This window comes from Aulonocara sp. 'chitande type north' Nkhata Bay, unplaced genomic scaffold (assembly GCF_057382095.1).
Source record: "Aulonocara sp. 'chitande type north' Nkhata Bay isolate Kocher_YH1m ecotype deep benthic unplaced genomic scaffold, A_spYH_male_GT1.1 unmapped_scaffold_38, whole genome shotgun sequence".
Taxonomy (NCBI): Eukaryota; Metazoa; Chordata; class Actinopteri; order Cichliformes; family Cichlidae; genus Aulonocara; species Aulonocara sp. 'chitande type north' Nkhata Bay.
The window spans coordinates 15,001-22,500 of NW_028234370.1; positions in this window are offsets into that span (position 1 = coordinate 15,001).

Sequence of the window (7,500 nt, forward strand, 5' to 3'; positions counted from 1 at the left end):
GGTGTTCATATTGCCGCCATGCTCTACTCGAAATCATCGGTAGGGCCTCCTTGGGAGGGATCGCATCAGGGTTGCCCGGGGCACCCACCATCTTGCACGCCCTTTTCCATACACCTCGGATTTCTTTTTCTGCAACCAACTCCCTAATCAGAAGCCGTGTCTCTAGGTCCTCAGAATGGAAGAGAGAAACTAACCGTCTGGCTTGCATTAGTGGAATCTTGGCAGCCAGACGTACGAGACCAAGCCCGCCATCTCTACACGCTGAGTAGAGGAGGGAGTCAGCTGTGCATGGGTCGAGATGGAGCCAGCGTTTCACAGCCGACCTGATATCCCTGTCACAGCCCTCAAGTAGAGAGATTCCAGACATACCGAGGTCAGCGCTGTAAAGAATCCTGGGGATGGCATAGGTACCCAGAATCAACACTCTCTGCGTGGGTTTGAGAGGGGCAGCAGAGATGCGTTTAATGTACCCAGAAAGCTCTTCTCTGATCGAGGGCCCAAGGATCCCCTTGAGTGGATTGATGTCCACTCCTAGGTACCTAACTTTCGAATCGCTGCCTATCAGTCTGATAGGCGTGCCTCCCAGTAGCCATTCATCACAGGCATTGACCTCGTAACGCCTTCCAGAAACCGAGATCATGAAGCCGTGACACTTTGCTGGATTAACCTCGAGCCCAGTCATCTCAGAGAACTTTTCAAGGATCCTAAGGTTCCTCGCCATCCCCAACCAGGAATCGCTCACAAGCACCAGATCGTCTGCAAATGCGAAGGATGTGACCTTATGTCCGCCTACCACAAAGCCACACCCCTCAACATCAAGGAGGCGCAGAAGAGGATCCAAGGCCAGGTTGAACAGCAGCGGGGAGAGAGGGTCTCCCTGTTTGACACCCACACCAATCTGAATTGGTGGGGTTGCTGCTCCACCCGCCCTGATAGTCGTATGGCAATTCCTGTAGGAGTCTCGTATCAAATCCCGTAGATGCTCATCGACTCCCATCCTCATCAGTACCTCCCCCAAGTGCTTGTGGGAAACCGAGTCGAATGCTTTTGCGAAGTCGATGAACACCACGGCAAGGGGAAGAAGTTTCCTCTTGCTCGTTCGAATGAGGCCATTAAGCACAGCCAAGTTCTCGGCACAACCCGGAGACGCAATGAACCCTCTCTGTCTTGGGTGGAACTTGCAGACCTCAGCCAGCCTCTTCGCAAGGATTCCAGAGAAGGCACGGCAGATAATCGAACTAATTGTCAGTGGCCGCCAGTTACTAATGTCGGCAAGCTTCATTGGATCCGTGGATTTAGGAATGAGAGTTGTCCTACTCACTTTCAGACAGGCAGGAAGAACCCCGGTGACCAAAATCCCATTGAAGATACAAGCCAGCATCTTCCCTTCACGGTCAAACCGGAGTAACGCGGGTCTTTTAACACCATCAGGGCCAGCTGCGCCCTGAGGTTTAACTTTCCGTATTACGCTGAGGACCTCCGCAGGGGAGACGGGAACACACAAGGGGCTGTTATCAACTAACGGAAGCACCCCAAACTGCCCGAGGCTCTGGAACACATCGGGCTTCTCCCAAACGCCGCGGTAGGTCCTCGTCACAAGGCCAATCTCTAGACCACATGTTGCCGTACTCTCATTATCCAGGATCCTCCTTGCGACATCTTTGCGGTTCTTGACAAAAGCCTTCTGGATGGATCTGTAACTTAGCCTACCTCCCACCTTCGTCACCGGCCTGCCCAACGGTTTTCTACGGTTAAAGGCTGACACCCGCCTGGGCTGAGTTGGAGCCAGCTTCCTTATCCATTTGTTCAGGACTCGGTTAACCGTTACCGCGCTAGAGGTGAGAGGATCAAAGGGCCAAGCGACACGATCCAGGCTCCCAAGGGCCTCCAGAAGGGCTGGTCTGAGGACATTAACCGGGGGAATCACCGGTGGGTCTGTTTCAAGATGAGAGAGGTCGGCGTTCAAGGTCACAGCCGTGGTTGATACCTTCCTTCTCTTAGCTGGCCCATAGGCACTTGTCGTAGTCTTATTCATGTAGTCCCCAGAGTGCTTACGCCGTTGGTGAAGCGAAAGGCCCCCCTTCGTAGAGAAGGACAAGGGGCAGAGACCACACGGGAATGGGGTGGGCCGTCCGGCAACCACCGATCGTCTGATTCCGCATCTGCTCGCGTGAGTAACAGCACTGCCTATAGAAGGTCGAGTCATCGCGCAAATCTTACATATTATAAGACACTGCCGCACATTGTGGGAGCGCTTGATATGGGATAGCGCTCCTCTCGCTGTTACAAGCATCTTCGAGCAGAGGACACATTGCTGTGTCAGCCATGGTATGCGGATTCCAACTGAAACAAAGTCGGGAACACGCCCACCGGTCCCCCTCCTCCAGCTCCTGTCATAGCTGAGGAAGATCAGACCATCGGGTGGGCGACCCTTAGGAAAGAGGGCCCTCCTGGCAGAGCCCCTTACCAGGCGTCGTCGAGGGGAGGAGAGAGGAGAGTCCGGAAGATCACACCTCCTTCTCAGGATCAAGGTCGATTTAGCGCTCCTTGGGAGGCGGTCAGCACTCCCAGTCAGTTTTGTATGGGACAAACGCAGCCGCGTAGCCTGTGGTGTCAGCATGGTGGAGAGGCGGGTCTAGCACCCCAGTACCTCACCTTCGTAGGACGAACGAGAACAACAATAGAGGGCAGGGGAAGAAAAAGGGGTAGGATGAACTCGTTCATCCATTCAAACAGTCAGGCACACCATGCCACAACTCTGGGTTTCTTCACTTTGATCCCCCGTTGTTGGGTGAGCCTTGGTTCATCCCTAGACCGAGACCTCCCCACCGCAGCTGCTGGCACCAGACTTGCCCTCCAATGGATCCTCGTTAAAGGATTTAAAGTGTACTCATTCCAATTACAGGGCCTCGAAAGAGTCCTGTATTGTTATTTTTCGTCACTACCTCCCCGAGTCGGGAGTGGGTAATTTGCGCGCCTGCTGCCTTCCTTGGATGTGGTAGCCGTTTCTCAGGCTCCCTCTCCGGAATCGAACCCTGATTCCCCGTTACCCGTGGTCACCATGGTAGGCACATAAAGTACCATCGAAAGTTGATAGGGCAGACATTCGAATGAGACGTCGCCGCCACGGAGGGCCAGCGATCGGCTCGAGGTTATCTAGAGTCACCAAAGCGGCCGGGGCGCCCCCGAGAGGACGCCCCGCATGGGTTTTGGGTCTGATAAATGCACGCATACCCGGAGGGTCAGCGCTCGTTTGCATGTATTAGCTCTAGAATTGCCACAGTTATCCAAGTAACGGATGAGCGATCAAAGGAACCATAACTGATTTAATGAGCCATTCGCAGTTTCACTGTACCGGCCGCGTGTACTTAGACCTGCATGGCTTAATCTTTGAGACAAGCATATGCTACTGGCAGGATCAACCAGGTAGCCCCTCAGGCGGCGGCAGCGGCGCGCACGCACGCGCTCGCTCGCTCGCTCGCTCGGGGCTACTGAGCCCTGTCGACCAGGGCGAGGCTTTCCGGACGCACGTGTGGACCGGGGCGAGGGTTCGAGAAACCGTGTTTGCCGGACGGGGCCCCGTCGCCCTCGCGGGGTGGGCAAACTCTGGGTTTGCCTACCCACTCTGCGACGAGGCCCGCCGTGGTATGACCACCGGGACGGACCGGGCGTCTCGGTCTCGCTACCGAGCGATCTCGTCTGGCGGGGGGGGGAAGCGTGGGGAGGACAGGGCGGGGTCCGAGAACCACCACCCCCTTCGACCTTCGCGCTGTAACCCCCGGCCAGCGCTAGAGGCGAGCCTGCGGGCCGGAGGAGCTGACCGCCCGAAGGCGCCGGCGAAGGTGCCGGGCCCGGCGGCAGCCCTCTGATGGCAGGCCACGTTTGCCAGTCGATCGGGGTGGGAGGGAAGGCTGGCAGGCAGGTGGGCCGGAAGAGGAGGCTGCTATGGCAGCAACTCGCTCTCTCGCGCCGTCCCAGTGCCGTCCGAGCGTTGCCGAGGGTGTCTGCTGACTTGCGCATCTTCAGACACCCGTCTCCCATAAATGACGGAGGGCACCTTTGCTACTCATTACCCTTAGACTGCTCAACTGGAGAGGGGAGAAAAAAGGGCCCTGGCCGAGGTGGTGAGTCGGCCTCCTCTCTCCCTCACGGTTGAAAAAGATGTGCTCCTGGCGCACTGGCCCTGCTGAAAATCTCTCTCCATTTGGCCGAGGCAGAGAGTCGGCCTCCTCTCTCCCTTACGGTCGAAAAAGATGTGCTGCTGTCGAACTGGCCATTACATCCTCACCTGATCTAGTCCCCCATTAGATCCCCCCCCCCCCCCCCCGCAGTTACCCCGTACCACATATCTAGCACGGACCTTGACCTCCAGCAGGCCCCGGGGACCCACATTACCCCCCCCCCCCCTTCCCCCTGCAGTTACCCTGTACCACATGTCTAGCATGGACCTTGACTTCCAGCAGGCCCCGGGGAACCACATTACCCCCCCCTGCAGTTACCCTGTGCCACATATCTAGCATGGACCTGGACCTCCAGCAGGCCCTGGGGACCCACATACTCCCCTGCTCTACTCCCCCACTAGCTTTCCTTTCTTGCAGTTATGCTCCAGCGCATATCCAGCATGGACCTTGGCCTCCAGCAGGCCCCGTGAACCCACATTACCCCCCCCCCCCCCCCCCTCCTGCAGTTACCCTGTACCACGTATCTAGCATGGACCTGGACCTCCAGCAGGCCCCGGGGACCCACATTACCCCCCCCCCCTGCAGTTACCCTGTACCACATATCTAGCATGGACCTTGACTTCCAGCAGGCCCCGTGGACCAACAATACCCCCCCCCCCCCCCCCCCCCAACTGCAGTTACCCTGTGCCACATATCTAGCATGGACCTGGACCTCCAGCAGGCCCCGTGGACCCACATTACCCCCCCCTGCAGTTACCCTGTGCCACATATCTAGCATGGACCTGGACCTCCAGCAGGCCCTGGGGACCCACATACTCCCCTGCTCTACTCCCCCACTAGCTTTCCTTTCTTGCAGTTACGCTCCAGCGCATATCCAGCATGGACCTTGACCTCCAGCAGGCCCCGTGAACCCACATTACCCCCCCCCCCCCCCCCCCCTCCTGCAGTTACCCTGTACCACGTATCTAGCATGGACCTGGACCTCCAGCAGGCCCCGGGGACCCACACTTAAGCCCCCTCCCACTAACAAAGCAGAACACCACTGGCAAAATCCTCGTGCCCCTGGTACTCCAGAAAGCACATTGAAATGTGCCCCTGGTACACTGCGCAGAAGAACTGCCACACACACACACACACGCACGCACGCACGCACGCACGCACACACGCACTGCTTGTGCCTATGGTACGACAACTTTTCTCGTGCCTATGGTACGACAACTTTTCTCGTGCCTATGGTACAACAACTTTTTGCCGTGCCCCTGGTACACCGCTCAGTAGCACTTTGCCACACAAACTCTCCTCGTGCCTATGGTACGACAACTTTTCTCGTGCCTATGGTACAACAACTTTCCTCCGTGCCCCTGGTACGACAGCTTTTCTCGTGCCTATGGTACAACAACTTTTCTCGTGCCTATGGTACAACAACTTTTCGCCGTGCCCCTGGTACACCGCTCAGTAGCACTTTGCCACACAAACTCTCCTCGTGCCTATGGTACGACAACTTTTCTCGTGCCTATGGTACAACAACTTTCCTCCGTGCCCCTGGTACGACAGCTTTTCTCGTGCCTATGGTACAACAACTTTCCTCCGTGCCCCTGGTACGACAGCTTTTCTCGTGCCTATGGTACAACAACTTTTCTCGTGCCTATGGTACAACAACTTTTCGCCGTGCCCCTGGTACACCGCTCAGTAGCACTTTGCCACACAAACTCTCCTCGTGCCTATGGTACGACAACTTTTCTCGTGCCTATGGTACAACAACTTTCCTCCGTGCCCCTGGTACGACAGCTTTTCTCGTGCCTATGGTACAACAACTTTTCTCGTGCCTATGGTACAACAACTTTTCGCCGTGCCCCTGGTACACCGCTCAGTAGGACTTTGCCACACAAACTCTCCTCGTGCCTATGGTACGACAACTTTTCTCGTGCCTATGGTACGACAACTTTTCTCGTGCCTATGGTACAACAACCTTTCCCCGTGCCCCTGGTACACTGCGCAGAAACTCTTTGCCACACACACACACCACTCGTGCCTATGGTACGACAACAGGCCCCGGGGACCTACATCGCACCTTGCTCTTGCCTCCCTTACAGCTGAAAAGGTCCACGCCTGTGCCCTGGCCCTGCTGAAATTGCCTCTCCATTTAGCCGAGGCAGTGAGTCGGCCTCCTGTCTCCCTTTACGGTCGAAAAAGATGTGCTCCTGGGCGCGCTGGCCCTGCTGCTACTCACATCGGGCATGGACCTGGACCTCCAGCAGGCCCCGGGGACCTACATCACACCTTGCTCTTGCCTCCCTTACAGCTGAAAAGGTCCATGCCTGTGCCCTGGCCCTGCTGAAATTGCCTCTCCATTTAGCCGAGGCAGTGAGTCGGCCTCCTGTCTCCCTTTACGGTCGAAAAAGATGTGCTCCTGGGCGCGCTGGCCCTGCTGCTACGCACATCGGGCATGGACCTGGACCTCCAGCAGGCCCCGGGGACCTACATCACACCTTGCTCTTGCCTCCCTTACAGCTGAAAAAGGTCCATGCCTGTGCCCTGGCCCTGCTGAAATTCCCTCTCCATTTAGCCGAGGCAGTGAGTCGGCCTCCTGTCTCCCTTTACGGTCGAAAAAGATGTGCTCCTGGGCGCGCTGGCCCTGCTGCTACTCACATCGGGCATGGACCTGGACCTCCAGCAGGCCCCGGGGACCTACATCGCACATTGCTCTTGCCTCCCTTGCAGCTGAAAAAGGTCCATGCCTGTGCCCTGGCCCTGCTGAAATTCCCTCTCCATTTAGCCGAGGCAGTGAGTCGGCCTCCTGTCTCCCTTTACGGTCGAAAAAGATGTGCTCCTGGGCGCGCTGGCCCTGCTGCTACTCACATCGGGCATGGACCTGGACCTCCAGCAGGCCCCGGGGACCTACATCACACCTTGCTCTTGCCTCCCTTACAGCTGAAAAAGGTCCATGCCTGTGCCCTGGCCCTGCTGAAATTCCCTCTCCATTTAGCCGAGGCAGTGAGTCGGCCTCCTGTCTCCCTTTACGGTCGAAAAAGATGTGCTCCTGGGCGCGCTGGCCCTGCTGCTACTCACATCGGGCATGGACCTGGACCTCCAGCAGGCCCCGGGGACCTACATCACACCTTGCTCTTGCCTCCCTTACAGCTGAAAAAGGTCCATGCCTGTGCCCTGGCCCTGCTGAAATTGCCTCTCCATTTAGCCGAGGCAGTGAGTCGGCCTCCTGTCTCCCTTTACGGTCGAAAAAGATGTGCTCCTGGGCGCGCTGGCCCTGCTGCTACTCACATCGGGCATGGACCTGGACCTCCAGCAGGCCCCGGGGACC